We start from the raw sequence: 22,065 nt of genomic DNA, 5'->3' as shown, positions 1-22,065 counted from the left end.
ACGAGCACCACCCTCATTCACCATTGCGGGTTCCAAACAAGAGCCAAACTTCAAGGTACAAATTCCTAGAAATGAAACTTGAGTGTTTCAGCTGTTCACAAAACTAACTACACATTTTTCAGTTAAAAATAAAAGAATTGCCTAAAGGGTGGAGCAAGAAGAACACGATTTGACCAGGTCTTCAGCTGGTATAACAAGATAGAGACCATTGACACGTGTCATTGAAAAGATCATCTGAAGCGGAATTGTGGTCAAAAAACTTTCAATAATCACACAAGCCTTAAAGAGTGAAAAGCAATAATTATTTCAAAAATGCCGAAGACCATTCTTTTAGGAGAATCTTTAATTTGCTGATGACTTTCTGTACATAGGGATTTAGATAATTGCTGAAGTGATGTCAATATTCACTAACAAAGAAACTTTCGGGAAGTAGCAAGAGGTCTGCAGGTCTCATCACCATCGTTACTGCCATCTGTGGACAACGGTGGGCAGCGCGTGCTGCAGCCGGAGAGCCGGATCTCTGGCCTATCGGTTCTTGCAGGTGACGAGGGGGTGTATGGTCAGGCTTCAGCAGGGTTTTTGGTTGTTTTCATTTGGAAGTACCTTGATTTAGTAGAGTGTGCTGCATGAGACACAGAGAAACATTTTTTGTGAGCTTCTATGTTCTGGACTCTGATGGGTATTGGAAAATATTATTGAAACTATGCAAAGTGGATTATCCAAACTTTTTGTTCAATTTCCTGACTTTTGGGGAAAAAAAAAAAGTCCTGAGAACAAATAATATCTCATTATACCACGTCAGATGACATTAGAATAAAACTGATGTGATGAATAACATCAAGAATCAGTTTTTATGCTTGGAATTAATTTTCTGAATAGTGATCCACTGAACGTTGCCATAATTAATGCATTCCTCGTAAACCTATTAGCACATCTTTTTTAGGGGTGAATTCACCATGCAGTTACAGCTCCACTTTTAAGTGCTCACCATCATCAGCTGCAGCCAGAATTTCAAGAGCACAGTTTTAATACTGACACCAAGAATGTGGCCAATGCATTTCTAGATCTAAGAGGGAGCTCAGTGTATTTTTTTCATTTCAACTGATCACCACTTCTTTAAACAAAAATTAAGTAACTTATGGTTTGTTCTGTGGGCTTTTCAGTATTCCCAGGACACTAAAGTAAGGCCTGAGGCTCGTGGGCTCAGTCCTGTCCATTGAAATGGGAAGACGTCACAAGTTTCTCATACAGGTTTTCAGTGAGCATCTCAAGATGGAGCATTGACTGCACATTCTGCCCCCACGCTGGCTTTGTCTCCAGGAGAGTTAGCATTCGTGGTGTCACTCAAAGTGAACATTTACTGCCCACAACAAGCTATTTCTGTAGCAAAGGTCAGATTTGTTATCTATCAGGATGTAGCAGCACAGTCGAATAATGAGTTGCCACAATGAACCGGCCTTTTTACCTTCTGAATGGGCTTCTAAATCAAGCAGAGGGAGCACTGACTGAAAATCATTGGGTCTGTCTACTTGAAAGGTCATAGTCTGAAATACTGCAAGATAATTTCACCCTGGTTTATATAGTGAAACAATCTCTAGCACAAAACCCACCACCTACACCAGTTGTTCGGTTCTCTAGCCTTTTGGGGATTTGAGATAGTAATCAGAAAAAAGAAAGACTACTTGGATCTGTCACAGACCTAAATTAGTCAAGGAAAGATAGAAAACAATAATGATTTGGCTTTTTTTAAATTTATTTTTTGCTCTGTGGTGAAAGCCACCATAGCTTGCAATGACCTTCCCTAGAGAAGGCACATGCTTCCTTAATGCCTTCCTTGGCCAAGGGAGGAGGTTACCACAGCCCATGTGGGGGCTGCACGTCTTTCCAGGCCTTGCTTTCGGTAAGCAGTTTATTTTGTCGTGCTCAATACTCAGTTAAATATACCCATTTCCTTTCAACCTTACCTCTCTGTTCTAAGGCCCTTCTCTTTACACTCCTCAGTCTAAACAAGGTATTTCTTAAACACAGGGCTGCGACTTCCAGCATAGCCAAAGACAGACGTGCAATTCACACGTTCTCTCGGCCTGTGACAGCAACCTCCGGTTTTCAACCAGTCAAACATTCATCAGCTTTGTCAAATGGAGACGCAACATCCTTAGGTGTGTAAAAGCAATACTCAACATTATAAAAGTAAAAAATAGACTTCAGTAACTGGTAAATTAAGCTCTTAATAAATACAAATGCTGCTTGATCGGTTTTGGAAGGGTGTTCGGCCCTTGGCATATGGATGAACATCTGATATTAGGCAAAAAATTCTCTGTCTTTCCTAAGCCAAACAAAGTTCATTGTCAGTAGCACTGGAAACGAACAAAATTCTGCTGTTTAAGTGAAGAATATCAGTCTAGACAGGGTCCAATTCTCTACCTGAAGTTGGCTTTGCACTGCTGTGTTATTTACCTTTATGATGTTACATCACTACATCCAGCTTTTTCCAACAGCCATAAAAATATTTAGTTTTACTGCTGCAGGACAATGTTATGACTTGCAAAATATCCTGAGCTCCTGGACCTGAGAGTGAATTTGTGAATTTCCACCTGAGTGAATCTGTCCTCCTCTGATGCAAGGCAATTTCGCCTCTTTGGTGCAGGAGGCAGAGCTTTTTTGGCTACTGATCTGAGGCTGCAAAGCAAAGTACTAAGAGTAAATGATTACCAGAGACCTTTCCATCTTCCCTATCAAAACCCACCAGGTATCTCTGAATTACTCTTCTTCACCGAATGCCGAGCAGTGGGTAAAAAAAACCAACAACAACAAAAAAAAAACAACAAGAAAAACCAAAACCACATGCACCCTGTGAAAATAAAAAAGAGCGCTCCATGTCTCACATGGTGCTCTCCGGAGGCAGGATGAAAGAAAAGAGAATAAACCATGTCTGACAGATGTTAATGAAACACAGAGACACATTTTAATGAAGCACTGGAAAGTGGCCAGTCTATTGTAGTTAAGACATTATAAGCCAAACAGGAAAAGGAAAAGACACAAAGAATTTTATCTTTTTTCTAAAAAGTATCCTTCTTTAATGATGTTTGGAAGAGTTCTGTATGGTTGTCACAGGGCATCTTCATGGATACAGGAGCAGAAACCCTTACCTCCTGAGAGGCAGAAAAGTGCTCTGATGACAGTAAGGTTCTCGGGCACCAGCACAGCTCCATCCAGATCTGCTTGTTAAATCCTCCTGTAGCTACCTGGGGAACGGTTTCAAAAGGTCAGTAAGCACCACGAATTCCAAATGACCGTTCCTGAATTTGGTTTAAAAAAAATCCTGGATTTTTCTCTGTTGTCCCACAGTAAATGCTACTCAAGCAGTTTAGAGTGATGCTGCAGAACAGCTCTTCCCAGGGACACCCAAAAACTTCCCACTGTTCTCTGAAAAGGTATCATCTGGTGACATGGCCGCTGTTGCTTGGAGCAACACAAGACTGTGCCTGGCTGCTTTGAACTGGATCTTGTGTTGCATTCAGCCCACTTCTCTGTTATCTGCCATCACCTAGGGAGGTTATGATATTTAAACGTATTAGATTTGAAACAATATTAGGAGGAATAAAATATTAAACTAAATGTAATAAAGAGATAAAGAAACACGTGCACAAGGTAAAATGCTAACTTTAAATATTAAAAACCAAACCAAAACAAATGAGTTGAGGGAACTTGTGGACTAGCAGTCTCAAGATTTATTCCACATTATTATATTAACTTCAGGATTTAAATTTGGCTTTTGTTCCAAGTAGACTCCTTAAGGAGTTGTGGCTAATTTTCAACATACTTAAAAGTGTACACTGAGCCCTCCCAAAAGAGTAATTTCATTAATTGCTTGGTACTGCTGCTGCTTGGATTTATAATCCTTTTTTTAAATTACAAAGAGTATTCAAGCCAAGACATCTTCCCTACATGAAGCACCACAAAAGATTACCCTCTATGATTCTGTTGACACAGTGGTCCTCTGCAAATTTCATGATATTTCTGGAGAGGGATCTGTTTATAATAATATTAATGTGCACATGATCCCTACAAGCCTTCGCTTTAATCTTGGTTAAATAGCCATGTTATTAAGTAGTAATTCTTGGTGCTGGAAGAACATCATAATCCCGTGAGACAAAACAGGAACAGGGAACGTATAAGGCACTGGCATTTTAAAGCTAATTTAAGGAGGATTTATCACAATTAGAAAAAGAGATAATGAGGGATATATGCAAATTGTCTGGCTAATAGTGATCCGCATTCTACCACCGTCATCAAGCGGAAGCGTAGGTTAGAAGGGCAAACTCCTGCCCTGTCTGCAAACACTGATGTGACTGCCTCGGCACAAGCCAAGCGTCTCCAACACCACTTTCCGAAGAATCAGTGCAAGAGCAGCTGTGAGTAGTATTTAATAGCCCCAGACAACTGAAATGTTATTGAAAAGAATAAGAGAATTTCTGTGTCTTAAGGCAATAAAATTAACCCTGCCTTCCCCTCTGGTTTATCTACAGAAGAAATTTTACCTAGGACAAATTTTATCGACTGCACTCATGATTTCTGCAAAGAAAGGTTTGTGAAGAGGCGAATGCTGGCTTAAGTCTTCAGGATTCAGAAGTTGCTTAAGTACTATCTCACAGGCGTTTTGCATCTCCTGCTAGAGCTGCCCGTCTGTCTCTACTGAACAGGTGGGAGCGCAGGTACCAAGCTCAATGCCATTAATACTCCACAGGCTCCGATTTCAGGCCTGCCTTCTAAAACTTCTGGTTCCTAGTCCCCTTTTAGTGATTATATAGACTTTATTCCTGTCCATGCTAAAACTGTGTTTTCTCTGTAAAGCTAAAAGTCTGTGTGTGTGTGAATGGATCAGTGGGTGAATGGAAGGAAGAAAGTAAAGCAAGCAAGCAAGGCACACAGGCAAAATGCTAGGCGTTTTGAGCTCCCTCCCGAAGTGGCATTAGTATTATGTGAGAATGGCAGCTGTGCTTGGCAAGAGCTGAGCTGAAATCCGCATCGATGAATGGTAGGGAAAAAAAATAAAATTGGGCCATGGAAAGCAAGCCATCTGATGGATGTGAGAGAGGTGGATATTTGAGAAGGTTAATCCTAATAGAGAAAGCAACAAAACATATGAAAGGAGTCTAATGTGTGCCAGTTCCCAGGAAAAAAACATTTTTAACAACCGTTCTGCTACAGGGGCAAGCTCTAAATAATGGGCAAGCACTGTCAAAGATTTGGCTGACTAGATTCTTCTCTGCAGCAATACAAACCACACTGCTTATAGAAAAGAAATTAGTAACAGAATCTGATGTTCCAGGTTTTATTACTTTTGTCTAGTTGTAGTTGAACGTGAATCTTGCAGAAGACCTCTTCAGAGTCTGGGGATCCATGTGAAATGAAAACCCCAGGTACATTACCTAAATGTATGCAAAAAAAAAAAAATAGTAACTTTGGTGTCAGTGTTAGCAGTGGGTTTTGTTATATTTTGCTGTGTGTTTTTCTTGGGATTATGGAAAAGAAATACCAGGATCTTTAAAATACATTAGCCCAAATTTGGAATACTTACTTTATCCATTGCCTCCGTGTGGCAAATTAAATTTCAGGGCAACATGAATTAGATTTTGGAGCAAGTAAAAGGGTCAGCCTGAGGGTCTGTAGCCCCATCAATAATAGAACTTGTGTTCTAATATGAAATTAATTCAGCACATCCTGTGTTACGTGGATAATTTAACACAGCAGCTTTCAAATTTGCTGAGACTGAAGGCTAAAGTCTCAATAAGTCATTTAAAACATTTTCAAAAAATTGAGATGTAGTAATTTTTCAGCTTACCTGACTCACAACTAGGTTATGTGCCAAAACTATGGAATAGAATCACTTCATTCCTTTTTAAGCCCTGCACTGGTTAGAGCCTGTACTGATTTATTTTTTTTAAAGTGAAGCTATAAACCATTTTTTGTGACTGATAAGAAGGGCAGCAAGAAACACACTGTGTCTTTGTAGCTTCCAAGTGTGCTTACTACTATAAAAACCAGCTTGATGCAAACTTAAACCCAAGCTGCTGATGCAGACTTAGCAGGAAAGCCCTCAGAGGAAGGGATGTGCATAGAAGAAAAGCAGAATTGACTGAAACAAGTAGGTCTGAAATTAAATGCAATGTTTCTAGTCTTTCTTACAAAATCAAGAGATGGTTCCTTTCCATCTTGAATTCTCCAGATGTGTCTGACCTTATTTTTCTCCTGTTGAATACATTTTTTTCTATGCAATCATCTAGAAATTATTCAGGGAGGTTTTGCTTGTGTTTGTGGGATATTGTAGGTTAGATAAAAATTTGGTATGTGCTTCAAATAAATTTAAAACTTGAAACAGTTTGATCTTTCATTATCTTTCTGTATTAACTCTGTTGCTAAATTCTTCTTGTTGCTCTAGTGAGGCTGAATTTGCCCTTTCAGTAATTCTGCAGAACTAAATCCAGAGGTAAAACAGAATCAATATTAATCTTCTGCCAAGGGGAAAACAAGTGTCTGCCCCTATGGTCCGTCTCTAGGCTAGAACTGGAAGAGCTCCCACTTTGTTTAGTGCAGTTTAAACTTGTCACTGTAAGTGGATTTTTGCCAGCCTAGTCTCAAAGTCTGTCCCTGCGGCCCCTGCAGCCTCTTGCAGCTTCAGCTCCCGTTGTGTCCTCTTCTCTAGAGATCCTCATACCATTTTCCTCACCTTAGAAATTTTCAGTACTGCACTAAATTACATGACTAAAATCTCACAGGCATGGTTTGTTTCTTCAGTAAGTACCAAGAGATGGGAGTCAGAAATAGAGCACTCGCTGTGCCACAGGGAAAATGTGGTAACGTGAATACAGTCTCCAGCTCCTTTCAACTTGTGGAGTTTTCCTCTCCTCCACCCTCCCGGTCCCACAGCTCTGTGACTGTGTAGGGAATATTAAGAAAAACAGGTAACCAATATAGTGCAAACATTCTAAAGGAAACACACAGTTACTGAAGCCTGAAATAACTTGGTCTTGACATAAAATCCCCACCAGGTGAGCAAATCCAGTTGCCCTTAGCAAGTAATGGTTAATATACTGCAAATCTTGCTTTGAGCAACACTAACTACTAAAACAAGACTGAAAACCATGTCCAGTCCCACACGTGTTTCTGCTTCTTGGCCATTTCAGTTGTTTCTTCATCAAATTAGCTCTCTAGAGTCAAGATAAAGATACAGATGTCTTGGGTCTGTTTACATGGTGCATCAGAGATCTCTGACCCGCTCTGTTCCACACACACAGACCTGCACAGCTCTGCATAAAGATGCCAGCTCAAGTCCCAAAAGCAACACATAAGCTGCATCTGGCGTCATCTGGCATATGCTTCAGGCTTACTTCTCAGGGCGGGCTGTAGATGCAGCGAGGATCTCTCCCAATTCTAAAGCCAGGCTGGCCCTGCACATGTACAGATCCCCATGTTGACTGATTTTTAGAATCCTTGTTTTCCAACAGGGAAACAGAGTTTGTTTCTGATTTGGAGCACTTTCATGTCTCTCATGGAATAGGGTCAATTTGAAGTGTTACTTTTAATTCTAGCAATTTTCTGATCATAAATACAAGGTTTTCTAAATGGAAATTTGTTTTGAAATAAAAAATAAGTTGTTTTCAAACAACATTCAGAGGACAGAGAAGTGTTGAGCATTTGATAAATTTTAATTGGTTCTTATTCCTTAAAAGCTAGAGGCTAAAATCATCATTAGCACCTAAAGACAGACATTAACAAGGCCTGAAAGCAGGTGGAAAATACCGCATCGCTTACTCCATATACTTACTTTCTATTAAAAAAATACAAGTAGGCATAACCAAAAATCAATATAAATGGGAAAAAATTCACAGCTGTAGGGAGTGGCAGTAGGTGTGTGCCCAAGCCCTTTGAGTGCTATGTTGCTGCTGTGCCGCAGTGGAAAGAGGGGCTACACAGAACTCCAGAGTGGGTGTCACCCTGTGGGACAGAAAGGAAAGGGAAAGGACAGCCAAAAGGTCTTGCTGTGATTCTGAGAAAGAGTTGAGGGTGTCTTCACATGTACTAACATTGTTCACACAAATAAAGCATTTGGAAATGACTTCTTTCCCGAATGCGTATTAATCAAAATGGTTCAATCTGCAATAAATTCTAAACATGCAAGAAATATCAGGGATTTCTATCACTGTGTACTGGCCCACTGTGCACAGTAGTAAATCTTCCACTAGATTTGAATTCCAGCAGGAGTCCATGAAAGGACATGTCACTGTTACTCTGCACTTATTTTTGCACAGCAGATTTGTGCCTTCCTGGAATAGACCTGCTAGTCAGCAGCAGCATCTGGTATCGTCAGAAAGTTCTAAAAAAATATAGTATTAGATCAATCTGTTCATCCTAGAAGAAATTTAGTTCATTTTGCTGTTTGTATTTATGGGGCGGTTGTTCTTTTACCACGTACAGCTTGCACAGATATACAGATAAAGCAGCAGAACAAACAGGTTATTTTTTTTCATTTAAGGATGTAAGTTACTAAATCATTTAAGCATACGCCTAAACTCAGTGGGTTTTAATAAGATTTAGCCACATGCTTAAGGTAAGTAGGTATTTAATGCCTTATGAAAAAAATGGCTATCTAAGGAAAGCAGCTAGTGATATAACAGTACTTTTTTACTGCATCTAAGAGGCTTCGGTTCAATGCACAGCATGGTATTAAACTTCTGAGATCAATCTACTTAGTTCTTTTGCATGCTGCAGAAAGACAGAGATGGACAGCAGTCGTGGTTGTCCATGTTTTTATGTATTTTATAATAGTAGTGATCCTTTAGTCTCCTGTCCTAGTCTAATGTCTGAGCCATCCACTCCTGCAGGCCGAGGGGGTGTATCTGGATAACTCTCCCAGTTCCACACCGAGCTGCTTTAAAAGGTGATTGTTTTTCTCGATGTATGATACCACAATTATCTGGGTACTCGAATTTCATGGCCAGTGGTCACCTTCATGAATAAAATTTCATGACAGTGGCCTAGGCTGTCTTTGCCAAGCTGTTAGCCTGGCTCCACTCTATAAAACTATAACACGTGCAGTACAGTAGGTTAATGATTGCACAAGTGAAACTACTGTTACCTTCCCAGCTGAAGGTTATCAGCTTTGACAGCGTTTGCTGATGTCCAGTGAACCATAAGCCATATTCTAAGAGTACTTATCACTTTACGGTCTTACTGCCAAGGCAATTCATGAGCAGTTTGTGAGGAAAAAATGTGAACAGGGCTGAGGAGGACACATGAAATTTTGGAGGGGAAAAATAAAGTATTAGGCAATGCTAACTCATCAAAATAGGCCATGAAATAGGCTATAAAAGAGATGAAACAATAAGAGAGACATCATAGTGGAAATAACTACAGGACCATCCGTGTCAGTTTGGTACATACTTTTCACTCGCTCCCATACCTGCCTGATTTGAAAGCAATCTTTGACATTTGGGCTCTGTTAGGACACTTCTTGCCATGAGATCACTCTATAGTTTCACAAATATTATTGAAGTCTCTCACAGTGCCTGTGAGGTAGATCAATGAAGTTATCTCATTTTTTCAGATGAATAAATTACAACATAGAGGTGAGTGATATTTTTTTTCTTTTTCTTTTTTCCCCTGAGACCACAGCAAGCCAGCCATAAAGCCAGGAGCAAGATCCCAAGAGTCCTGGCTCCTTCATCCTGGTTTTATAACCTGCACTGTGCTACCTCTGATTTAAGAGAGCCCTGGTAAGGAATTTTTGTGTGTTAAATATCATGTCTGATTATGAGTCAGATGTGCCTATACGTGGTGCTACTCCCTATGCATTAAAAGAGAAGGAGGATGTGCTGCTCAATGGGATTATAGTTATGCCAATCAGCTACAGAAATGTGGATTGACTGGAAATAATATATTTTGCATTAGATAAAGTATACATTAAGTAAAACATTTTTATTCCGGAATGTAGCAAGAATACTGAATGGCTGTTTATTTGTAGAGGTTTGATTGACAACATTGTGGTCCTAATCAAAAAGAAACCCCTAATAAGTTTCCTTTTGAAAAGCAAAGGGGTAAGCACTAAGATTTTCTGGCTAAAAATATAAAATCAGTCATGCTGTAGAATGTATATTTACAATCAGTTATTAGAAATATAGAAAGAACTGAAAAAAATTACAGGGGAATAAAGATCGACTCAACTGATAGCTGAATATTAAATATTAACAATGTTCATAAGAACGAGGGAAATTACGAAGGGCTTGCCAAACTGTGAATTGTCCAAAATGACTGACTGAACCACGAAGTTAAACATCCTCGGGCAAGGCAAACTATATACCAGCAAAGGTCATTACAGTTTCCTCATCGGGTTTAGCTCTTTCACTTTGCAGTTGAGCTGGGTTCTTTAAAATAGTTTTGAGTATGCAGATGTAAAGGTCTTGGTCTGTGTTAAACAGAGAGGCTTTGAAACCAATTCCCCCTAACAGTTGTTAATGAATACTAGCAGGTTATTAGGATGTTACTTGTTGCAGCTTCACTGTGTATGAAGGCTGCATCAGCCACACAATGGTTAAAGATCACAGGTTTAATTAGCTGTATTTTATGGGGCTTGCCTTTAGGCCTCAGAAATAAAAGGACTGAAAGAAAAGCAAAGGAAAGATTTTTCTGTCTTCCATGGCTGCAGTCTCAGGATGGCGGCCTGCCAGAGTGCTCTGCACTGCATCTATGCCATTGCACCTATTACCATCGCATTGCTGTTTCAGGTTGTGGCAATAGAATTGATTTCCTTTATTATGTCTGTATTCCATTTGCACAGGATTTACTAAAAAACTAGAACTAATGTGAAACACTGAGAAACTTGTGATCACTTTCCTCATGTGTAGGTAAACATACATCTATATTCAGAAGTCTGCTGACAATATTGCAGAATATTGCATATTTTCTGCGATTGATTTGAGCAACAGGAACAGCGGGAGTCTAACGGCAGCTCAAGTACCCTGTTCGCAAGATAATGGTGCACTGTTAACTGAATCAAAGCTAAGACTAAGCAATACTTGAAGCTTATTACCATTCATGCGAGACCAGTTAAAAAGCGAGCACCAATTTAGAGCTAGTGACCTTGAGGTGTGAGTGTTGTATTATCGGATACAGCTAAATATGGATCTGGCTCAGCTGAGGGGTAGGCACGAACTCACAGTAAAGAAATTATAAGTAACAAGGTACTGCATGAGAGGCTCTGTCTGCCTTGCTTTCAGCCCTCATTCCCCACAAAATCAGAAAATTGATGGTAAATGCACAATATCTTATCGTCCATGGGTGGTTAGAGAATTCCAAATTGAAAGGGGCTGAGGTTATTCTTGCCTAGCAGATGAAACGCTAACTATATTTCAGTGCATTTATGTATAGCAATGGAAAACATAATTTATCTGGGATGTCAGGAACGACATTGCTTTTCATTAACCTTAAGTAATGTTATGAGGCTTTGCTCTGCTACTATGTAGGTACACGTACTGCCAATTTCTGTGCATATATATAGATACAGAATTAAGACTGTTGGAAATTCCTCAAAACCTTGCTAGGAGAAACCTGTTAAGTGCTTGTAGCAGGTATTTATTTTGTGTTTTAAAAATTCAATAGCCTCAAATTAATCTGCCCTCTGGTAATCCACAGAATAGTGATTGAGCCAGACACTTAGCTGGTGTAATGTAGTGAAGCTCTTCTGAAAGCAACAGTTAGGCTGCTACTCTAAGATATAAGAGGCTTAGGCTCAATTCCCTAATTTACCACCAATCTCTTGTGAAACCTTGGGCAAATTCTGTATTTCTAGATGAAAAAAAAAAAAAAGGGTTTACAGGCATTGAACAAAGTTTGAATCCTGACAATGCTCAGACTTCCTACATGATGCGTTAAGGACAGCAAGGCTCATTACATGGAATGCTCCTTAGCATCCTCACATAATTTCTGTGTGCCTTTAGGAAGCCAATTCTATGATATTCCCAATAAGAATCCTCTGGTACTGCTTACATCAAGAGCGGAGCACCTAGTTTCTTGCTGCTCCTGAAGACAGGCAAGAATTAGGAGCCCAGCTATTAAGTACAGCCATGATAAAAGCCTTTGTGGACAGGCTCCGGTCAAGCCACAGCTGAGAGCATGTTTCAAGCACCAGATCTCTGGAATTGGGCATCAGAAGAGAGACTTCAGAGAAATTAATGATTCTAACATTTAACCTTTCTATTGTTGCTTCACGACCTCAATATGGAATTGGAAGGTAAATGCATTAAGGAGTATAAAGCATTCAGTTACGGTAGCAATGGGGACCATATAAGTAGCTAAAATTAATAGATGCTGTCATTTATAACTGCTGAGAGTTTGAGTGCCAGAGTGCACTACAAGTGAGGATGGGGTGAAGGTCTGAGCACTTCAGAGTTAATAGCCTGATCTCCGATCCATACAGGCAGAGCTGGCTGGGGGGCCATTCTATGGAGATGAGACAAACCATAAAGGTCTACCCCGCAGGCAAGACTGCAGAACAGGCACCTTCATAGCAGCAAAGCAAATACTGGATGTAGATGCTCTGTAAGCAAATGGTCAAGTTAGCGGTGATGTCAGCGCCCTTTCTGTAGCTTTGTTTTTCGGTTCATAATGGAAGAAATCTTTATTGTGGACACAGTTCCAGGTATAAGTGGATGGAAAACGTTTTAGGGAACAATCTGTCATAAGAAAGGGTGGAAAAATGGGCCTGGCAACAATTTTAGAGGCCAAAAGAAAATGAGAAACAAGCAGGAGAAAATATTAAATCAAATGAGAAATGTATGGTAGGCCTTCTGTGAAATTAGAGAAATGTTTTTGGGCAAATTCAGCAAAATTACCACAGGACAAGTATCTAAGGAAGACGGGTGTGTAAGCATGCGTGTAGTACATCAGAAAACAAGTTTTTAACGCTTCCCACCTACAGGATACTGCTTTGTCAAACGACATCTCAGCACAAACTGAAAAGCTATTTGCTCTCTGTTACTTTTGATGTTGACAGCATTTTCTCCAGCCTCATCTTCTCCCCCTCTTCACGTCTGACCAAGGACAGGTATTGGTATCCACTTTGACTATTCAGGAACGTTTTCTGACACAAAATCTCACTTTGAGAGAAGTGGGGCAATATATGGATGAGTTACTTATTGCTGGGTTTCAAAAGCTCCTTTAAGTAGGACTACCAAAAGACAATGATTTCTCAAGTGTGTTAGTGGGAGCCAAGCATTGTCCTTAGTGATGAGAAAAACTTGCACCGAACTATTGATAACTCCTGGCATTAGGCTTTGCATAGAATGAAGCATGCACAGGAGAGCTCCGGCCGTCTTAAAGTGCTCCTTCTGTACAAGACAAGCAGAAAAGGCTGAAACAATTACAGCTCTGCAGCTGGCATATTTTCCTTGTACATTGTATGTGCTGTTAAACTGCACAAAGTCCCTACCAAAATCAGCATGAACTCTGCTATGCATCCCTGTCTCTGTAACGGGGATTGTTCAGGCAGGGAACTCCTGTCCAAACTGGTGGTCCTGAGCAGGCGTTTGCACCATCCAGCATGTGTCTAATGAGTTGCTGCCTTTGCCTCTCCCTATGACCTCTGATACCTGCTTCTATAGGCGATGCAAATACCCACGTCCCTTCTCCTCCCTGCCAGGGCTGCTGTTCAGTGGTCAGCCGGAACAAACACAGACCAGGACTGAGCAGGGACCCAGTTCAGGTCTCCTGCATCCTAGCCTGGTTTCACAAAGACTGCTTTCATGCTGTAATTCAGCGATGGTTTTCAGAAAGCATCAGTGCAAAGCCAAGGCTTATGGTTCTTCCAACCATAAGCTGACCTAAGCTGAGAGGTCAAAAGTATAGTTCAGCTCTGAATTTCATGCATCTTTTCAAGCAGAGCTATGTGTACAGTTTAGTGGTCTTTCTGCTCACAAGATCAGAAGTAGGGAGTGCACATAAATGAATGTCATTGCAAGGATAAATGAGTGTCCTAAATTAGCAGAAAAGATGGAAGAACTCTTGTTTGTTTTCAAAACTAACCACATTAGTAAGCACCAACAGACTTGGTGTAATGGTGTATGAGAAGACCTCTGACATATTGATCGTGGTAGAAAAAGCAGTTCTTGGAGGCTCTTCCTCACAGCTGTCTTCACCACAAATAGTTCAAATAATTTTTATACTCTTCTAGTGTATTAAATATTTCAGTAAAAAATTCCTATATTGTTGACAAACTCAAGTACAGACAAGCTGAAATTTCCAGTTTGCCTACAGAACATGTGCTGTCTGTTAGAGTGAGCATGCCCAGTGCATCCAAAACTGTTCTCTGGTTTTGGAAATATCAGTGGGATTCCTGCAGTGTGTGAACTGTACCTTTTAGACATAATGAGAATTGTTTCACATAGCATTAAATTACTGGTAGCTGCATGGTCTTGCAAATGCCAGTGCACCAGCTCCCTGGGTAAAATGTACTGCAGAGAAATGTTTGCCAAAAACATCGGTATGGAGAAGCAGCCAAAGCAGCAAGTATATTTTGAGGTTTACAGCTGTTTTGAGCAGAGATTCAGAGATTTTTACCTTAAGTTTCAGAGCAACAAGCAATAATTTCACCCTGCTCCATCCTGATACAGGGGGTGTACCTTCTGCAATTGCTTTCCTTACTGAACTTAATTACAGTGAGCTCACGCTCCACGACAGGTCGCTGTACAACCTGTTCCGTTTATATACGTGCTGCAAAACCCAGTGAACTGCAATGCAAACTAAGAGTCTGAACTCCATGAGAAATGTGTGCGATTCTCCTGCTCCACAGTACTTGAGGCTCAGCATGACACAGAGGTGACAATGCCATAAATCTCCATTTAGGCCACGTGCATTAATCTATGAGCACCAACTGTGCAGAGAGCCCGTAGGTCAGAGCCACGCATGTTGGAGAGCAGTCACTAACCACGCAGAAGTGCGGTGGAAGTAAAAGAAATCTGAATAATTTCTTCCTCAGAAGGGGGCTCAGTCCAAACATGGGCACACTTTATTTCTGTGTTCAGGCTAAGAAACCAGATGAACGTTTGCCTCCCTTAGCAACAGGGAAAGATATTTTTCAGCTTTCATTGAGTTATGGCATTAAAATCTGCATTTATTTGTTTCTTCTATTAACAGGTGGATATATAGCCGAGTCTTTCCATTTAACAAGTTGGCAAAATTTTCTCTACGTCTTCCACAGTAGGAAAATCACTGCCTTTCAAGTGGGCCTTTTGGTAGGTCCCCATAGCTCTGTCTCCACTATTGGAAAGATGTTTTGTTTTCTTTTTTAACTTTCTGTTAGCTCTGAAGCAATGAACGTGTGGTAAAATCTACACCTGGGGGGGGATTTTTCCAACAAAACCCCTCTGATAAGCAAATACTGATTTGTCATATCAAAACTGTTCCTGGGAATCTGTTTTCATTCAATTCTAGTTCTGAAATTGTCAGCATATCTGGTTCTGCATTCTCAAAATGAAAGCTAATGTTTTTTGGCTTTGAAAATTTTTTTGATTGACTTGGACGAGAAGTGTAGTTTGAACTGTCCTTTTGTTAAAGAAAAAAGCCAACAAAACCACTAGGGAAATCCTAACATGGGCAAAATACTTTGTCATTTTTTATATGGTACAAAATAGCTCATAGGTGTGTTCAGTTTAAATAAAACAAATAAAAACATACAAACATTGTAACATTTCCTTCCCTAACAGAAAAAAAAACAAATCAGGGACAGAGAACCCATATCCAAATGACCCTCTTTAATAACGAACTGTCTACTGAAAGACTGTTTCCTCAGTTCAACTAAGAGACTTCGTGATAGATGAGACTTGCTGAGACCTCGGATAAAGGCTCCTGTGGAAGAGCGTAACTGATGGAGAGCTCAAAATCACGGCACTGGCTGCTTCTTGCTTTCCCTAAAATCCTGACCTTGGTAGCTTTTCAGGCCGTGCCTGTGTTTCCTATAACGCATTTATTTGATGTGAGCTAACATTCTTCTAAGCTGCTTTGTCAAGAGATTGAAGTTATTAGTAAAATTATGACAACATTTGTTGTCCCTTATGAGAGATGGAAATTAATCTTTTACTTCATGTTATATATATACTCAGTTTGAGTAACGATAATTATAGTATCCAAGTAGTTCCTTCATTTACTTTGGCATCACACAATTTTTTTAAAACTAAAAACCTAAGAAAATAGTAGATTTTATTTTTAGAAGGAAGAGGAGTAAAATGAACCCAGCAAAGGCTATAAACAAAATTAAGAACACAGATTTGTAAGCTTCTTTACCTTTAAAAACTAGACAGAGCAAAATCTGTTGCTATTGTTATTTTTATCCTGAGAAGTCACCCTGCGCTACAATATACTAAGTGGTACTATGTACACTGCTCACTGTAAAACAGCTAAACATCCATGAGTCATTTGTTTAATCATTTCTGAGTTTTTATGCCAAGCACCTGCCTTTTAATTTGCTACGACCAACCTGAAACATCTGTCAATTTTTTCCCCATGAATTAATAACTCTGTAATTAAAATCCAGCAGAGAGCTCAGCTGAGACTCCTGGTTAATTAGGACAGGAGATAGCCATGTGAGCGGCATGGCATTAGATTAGTTGGAGGAGGCTTGGATTTGAACCAGGGCTCTGTGGGTGACACGGAGCTACCAGTCCAGGATTTAACTACGAAGCTTTTGGATATTTGTTCCAGTAGCCAGTACATCTATTTGTGGGCAATCAAATATTGCTGAAATTCTTTAATCAGGATGCAGTACCTGAAAACTATTTTCTTTAAATGTGTATTTTTAAAGGATCTGCTTTTAGTTATTGCTATTCTCCAAATACTAAGAAAATGAGAAGAAACAGTGCTGAACAAAGCTCTTGCCTAGAGCTGTTTTGCACTTCAAGTGGCAGTGGGAGTGTCAGGAAGAGAAAAATAGCTTTCTTGGTAAAGGCCATACCTGCCGCTAATGTGCAAAGTTGAAGATTTTAGTTTCTTCCTGGATTGCTTTCTACACTGATAATTGCAATGGTGTCCAAATAATCCAGGTTGTTTCGGGTACTGAAAACATCAGCTTGATGCAGGTTGATTCCTGCATATTTTGAAAGGATTCATATACCACATACTTGATACATAAGGATTTGGCGATTGTTTTTTGCTTTTTGTTTTGTTTTAAAACAGTAGACAAAAATATTTGTTGTCATATCACATCTCAGCCCACCTATAGATGAAAACATCTGAAAACCTCATCACTTGTCAAGTCTTTCTTTAATTTTAAAAAGTGCACCAATTAATATCACAGGATTTTTCAAACTTTTTCACTGAAGGCAAAGAAATTTGTATTGCAGCTAAGAGTGAAATACGAAAGATTTTTATCATAAGCTTCAATAATATGAAAACAAAATTAAACTAAACTTGTAGCACACAATAATGTATACCGTATGTAATATGAGTGTCCTGCTGTGTACCACAGAGGCAAAAAGTGTCGTGGTAACTCAGAAAGCATTCCTGTTTTAATTGGACAATTGTGTTTTACTACTGTCCAAATTCACAAAGGATCTTCTGTGAAATAAACTTCTTTAAATAACCTCTAATGTAAAGAGATGTTTGGCCAATTCACATATTCATTGTTAGCTTAAATATGAAACAATTATTTGCCATTTTCCTTTGCAGAGAAGATGATAGAGAGGTTCCCAAGTTATGATATGCTAGTCTGCTGTAAATCTTGAGTTAGTGAGTTCATACCTTATTTTCCCTTTTGAGCTTGCACTTTATGCAGTAGTGTATATATATAGAGAAGTTGCATGCCATTCATGGGGAAAATATCTACAATTTAAGATTCAGGAAGTTTTTTGTTTCTTCTTAAGTCTTCCTGTGAGATTCAAGCAGAGGATTCTACCTACCAGTGGATAAGGTATATTTAATAATTAACCTCATACAGGAAAGTTGAGTCAAGACTTGCAATATTCTGCAGTATAATAACGATTTCATCGTTTCTTTCTAAATCTAGACTCTATTGACAGAAAATACGCCTCTGGAGAGAAGCTGGGGGAACTGGATGATGCATCTTTGAGAAGGTGAACTTGAGAAAAGGCTTTGGTAAGTTTCCTAAATATACGACAGAATATTTATCTCCAGCCTTGATCCAGGGAAAAGGGAGGATTGTTTCCTGAAAGGGAGGAGAGGTAGGAAAGCTTTTGGATTAACAACACATCATGAGGGTAGAATCCCAGAGGGAGGTAATGTGTAATATCTTTAAAAAATTAAAAAAAGCTAATAGATATAAAATACTTGTTTCTGAAAGATTTTACACTCAGCCTTATGTAAAAGAAGGTATACGTTGTTTTAGTTTCAAATTAGCTGTGACTCCCATAGTGTGTTATTAAAAAAAAATAAAAATGTTTTTCACTTGGAATTCTCAGCATTTTAGAAGGGGGAGAAATACAGATTGTCCAACTTCATGTGAAAGTCCCAGGGAAGTGACACGTGCTGAGGCTGTGGGGTCCAGGAATTGTAGCACAGAACCGAGAGTGAGAAAACCTGTCATCAACTTGGCAGTCCTGAAAACTACCACATCTCTTACCTTCCTCTGCCTTCTGAGATCTTTGCATTGCATATACAAGATTATTTTTTTTTAATCTCAAATTAAAAGAACGCATTGTAACGCTAAAGAGCTGCATCTGAACCACATCGTGTATATGAGAAAACCCAATATGGCTGATAGGGTATTGCCTTTTCGATAGACCATCCTTCACTTCGAGTAGCCACTGCATGAAAAATGAGGATATTCGTTGAACAAGATTGCCCTCTGCAGGCCTCAGACACCGCCCGCCTTTGCTGCGATGCTTGTTCCCCTTTTCTACACAGCCAAATTAAATATGCTGCTAACATAATGGGGTTTGGATTTGAAAAAAAATAAAACAGTAATTACTTAAAGAGATATTTGGGGACAGCTCTTTATTCTTAGTGAGACCAGGTCCCAAACATTAATTTAATTTGCCTAAATAGCTCCTGATTAGGTTTGCTGTTATCTGAAGGCAATGAGCTAATGGAGATGATGCAGAAGGGATTTGATTTAGCCCTCTAGCTGTTTGTTCAAGTTGAGCTACCAGCACAGGCCATAACCAGCATCTGGTCTAATGAGCTACAGTGAGAATCCCGCTGATTGTATCTTTGTTGTACTGGATAACAAGGAAGAATCACACTAAAATAGACTTCTGGTAAAGGCTGTGAGAGTAAATACAGCTCTTGGGAGATAGAGGAGGGAATACTTTGCAACTCCTCACCTAATCTCTGCTGAATAATGATCTTTTAAGAATCTCTCTCGTTTTTAAACTAAACCAAAAATCATCTCCATGGTTTATAATTTTCATATAACAAATAACAGCAGGTACGAGTCGGTATCATAAAACAGTGTATGAATACGACAGCTGTTTAAGTATTTCACTCGATGTGTTGTGTCTATGTGATTCCTTGAAAATAGGACTGACGACTAAGGTAAAGGTGGGATTTTTAAAAAACTAAATCAATTATATATAACTCTGAACTTTAAAACTAGCAAAACTAGGTTGAACCAATATTTGCATAGCTATAGCAATTAGGGATGTGATTTTGTATTTTTAATTGACATAGCAACATCAACAAAACCTCTAGTACAAATAAAATTACATTGAGAAACCTGCTTATGTAGATCTAATACATGTTAGCTCAAGCGGCAGACAAGCTATGCCACTAAAGACTCCCATTTCAAAATTTTGCAGAGAGAAATTATTTAGCCTCGTCCTTCTTTCCTTTTATAACATACTATTGTGTGCTGGCAAGAGACGGAAAATGTCCCTTAATAGTAATAATTAATACTATATCTGCAATAATAGTAAAATTGCAAAGAGTGCAGTAGGACTCTCCTGGGACTCTTTGCTCACTGACTCATAAATAGCAAGGACTCCAGCCCAGAGAAGGCTGAAGAGTCAGGCAGCCTTGTTTCAAGCAGAACCTGAAGCCCACTAGGAGTTCATAGATCTAGACTAGTAGCTGATTTCAATAAGTAACTTTAATCAGTAAATTCCAATGAAAAAAGACTTCATCAGATTTTTTTCCCCTGAGTAGCTCAATAAAATACACTCTCTGAAACAAGATCTGACTCAAATTGCAGGTTTAACAACGGCTAATTTAAATAGGCCCTTATTTCAGTTTTGGTATTAAAAGAGCAAATGAAATAAACACCTAAGTTTAGAGGACTTCTTCTGCAACGAAGAATAAATAAACAAACTCCTGTTTTGACAGATGATGTCTGGCTTATAACCAATTGACAAGAATAACAGAAGCATGGAAAATTGAGGTGCATTCATTAGAAACAGTCTCAAATGGAACCTCACCAAGCTGTATGAGGAACTCTGCCCACTTACTATAGAAAGAGTAAGAAAAAGACTTAGCTGCTACATTCATTGTACACGATCAACTTGCCTAAAAGTTCTCATAGTAACTTGGTTTTTTTAGAGATACTTGCAGGTACACAAAAGTGTTCTTCTCCAGCCTTTATGTTAAAACCATCCAGTAGATGGGGCCATAGAGTTATTCAAAATGCGAAAGTAAAATGAGTTTATCCTAGGAAGAACGCTCATAATCAGTGCAAATACAGCTTTGTTAATTCATGAAATTCTAATGTCAGGCAAACAATTTATTTGGTTATATCATGTTCTGACTGTATGACTGATTAAGCTGTATTCAAATGCTAGTTAATATGATTCCGTATTTGTTTGATACTGAAATAATTACAACTCCCAGTCAACAAAAATTACAGCAGAGGTTTTAATTTTCATTCATGCCACATTCGTTCCCAAGTTTTGTATAGGTCTGAGATACTCAGACTTGTGATGAAGTGACACAATGGAAGTCATTGATAGTAATTGTAACAAGAAAGTCCCACGCGTGGAAACGTGTATGTGGCGAGAGGAACGTGTTAGTGGTTCCTACATAATACAAAGGATGACTATGAATGTAACTTACGTGCACTAGGGTTTTTTTCTCTGTTTCTTTGAGATCTTTACATATGTTCCTGTTAAATCTGTGAAACAGAAAAGAACGTGGGTTTCAGAAAACAGGTATGAATGTTGCAGGAGCAGTGGTCAGCCCCAGTGATTTCACGGTGGTAGGCACTAAAGTCTGCGTCTGCATACAGGGTGCAGTATGGTGTAGCAGAAGTTGTCACTCTTGCTGTGTTTGCAGTCATCTTTTAAAATGAATTAATTGTGTGTAATCAACCAGCAAACTGCATCAGGTATCAGTTTAAAAGTGTACATTCTATTTTGCTGCCTTTGAAAACCCTGATTTTCTGTGGTCTTGTACCTGAAGTGAAGGTCTTAACATTTGTATTATAAAGCTGATCCTTTGAATCAGTTCTGCTGTAAAAAGTTCTTCAAAATACATGAAAACCAAACTTACCATTGGTCTCGTGCGTCACTGAACAGATCCATGGGGTGAGTGCTGCAAGGCAGGTATTTTTTTCCCCTTTCCACTGAAGTAAACACAGATTTCCAACTCACAGGTGCCAACAGGCACGTTGGAGCCCCTCGGTAGGTTCGACCCAGGTGTTCTGAGCTTTGCCTTACGAAAGGCCAAGTTTCTCGTGGTTTCAGCTATTAATCCCCATTTAGGAGATGGCTGAGGGACCTCTGAGTTTGCCATAAGCCGGGGGTCACACGTTAAACACTGGCCAAGGAGCAGGGAAAGGAGGTCGTGGCCACGCGATGGACTCAGTGGGGCGCTCTGGGCCCGCGGCCGAGGCGCGGGGCCCACCCGACGGTGGGGCACAGCCGTGAGGGGCCGGGCTGCCCCAGCCCTGGGGCCGAGCGGGGCCGCTCCCCGCCCCGCGTTAGCACTTACCCTGCCGCTCCGCGGGCGCAGCAGCCCTGTAGTCCTGCGGGGGCGGCGCTGCCCGCCCAGCCCGGCTCGGCCTGGCCCGCGATCAGCAGCGAGGAGCCGCGACGGCACCTGGAGGCGGCTCCGCCCCAGTCCCAGGAAGGG

General features: G+C 39.9%; 1 protein-coding gene and 1 long non-coding RNA gene across 5 annotated transcripts in view; one reads left to right on the top strand and one right to left on the bottom strand.

Annotated features, from left to right (window-relative positions):
- Positions 1 to 341: 341 nt before the first annotated feature.
- Positions 342 to 22,061, bottom strand: LOC134523147 (uncharacterized). The gene is made up of 4 exons (XR_010073230.1): positions 21,925 to 22,061; positions 21,049 to 21,106; positions 3,150 to 3,245; positions 342 to 622 (listed from the first exon to the last, which is right to left on the bottom strand). It is a non-coding gene; the product is annotated as an uncharacterized LOC134523147 (long non-coding RNA).
- The window catches only part of TOM1L1 (target of myb1 like 1 membrane trafficking protein), a 37,081-nt gene continuing 24,684 nt past the window's right edge, over positions 9,669 to 22,065 (top strand). Inside the window, exons 1-5 of one of the 4 annotated variants that reach the window (XM_063351659.1) lie at positions 9,669 to 9,776; positions 11,997 to 12,289; positions 12,977 to 13,102; positions 15,190 to 15,287; positions 18,053 to 18,141. The gene's annotated coding sequence lies outside the window, so the exon portion shown is untranslated. The remainder of the gene's footprint in view (positions 9,777 to 11,996; positions 12,290 to 12,976; positions 13,103 to 15,189; positions 15,288 to 18,052; positions 18,142 to 22,065) is intronic. The other 3 variants (XM_063351661.1, XM_063351662.1, XM_063351660.1) reach the window with 3 other exon arrangements.

This window comes from Chroicocephalus ridibundus, chromosome 14 (genome assembly GCF_963924245.1).
Source record: "Chroicocephalus ridibundus chromosome 14, bChrRid1.1, whole genome shotgun sequence".
In the NCBI taxonomy this organism is placed as follows: domain Eukaryota; kingdom Metazoa; phylum Chordata; class Aves; order Charadriiformes; family Laridae; genus Chroicocephalus; species Chroicocephalus ridibundus.
Note: the sequence above shows the minus strand (reverse complement) of the source record. Positions and strands in the feature narration are given on the sequence as shown.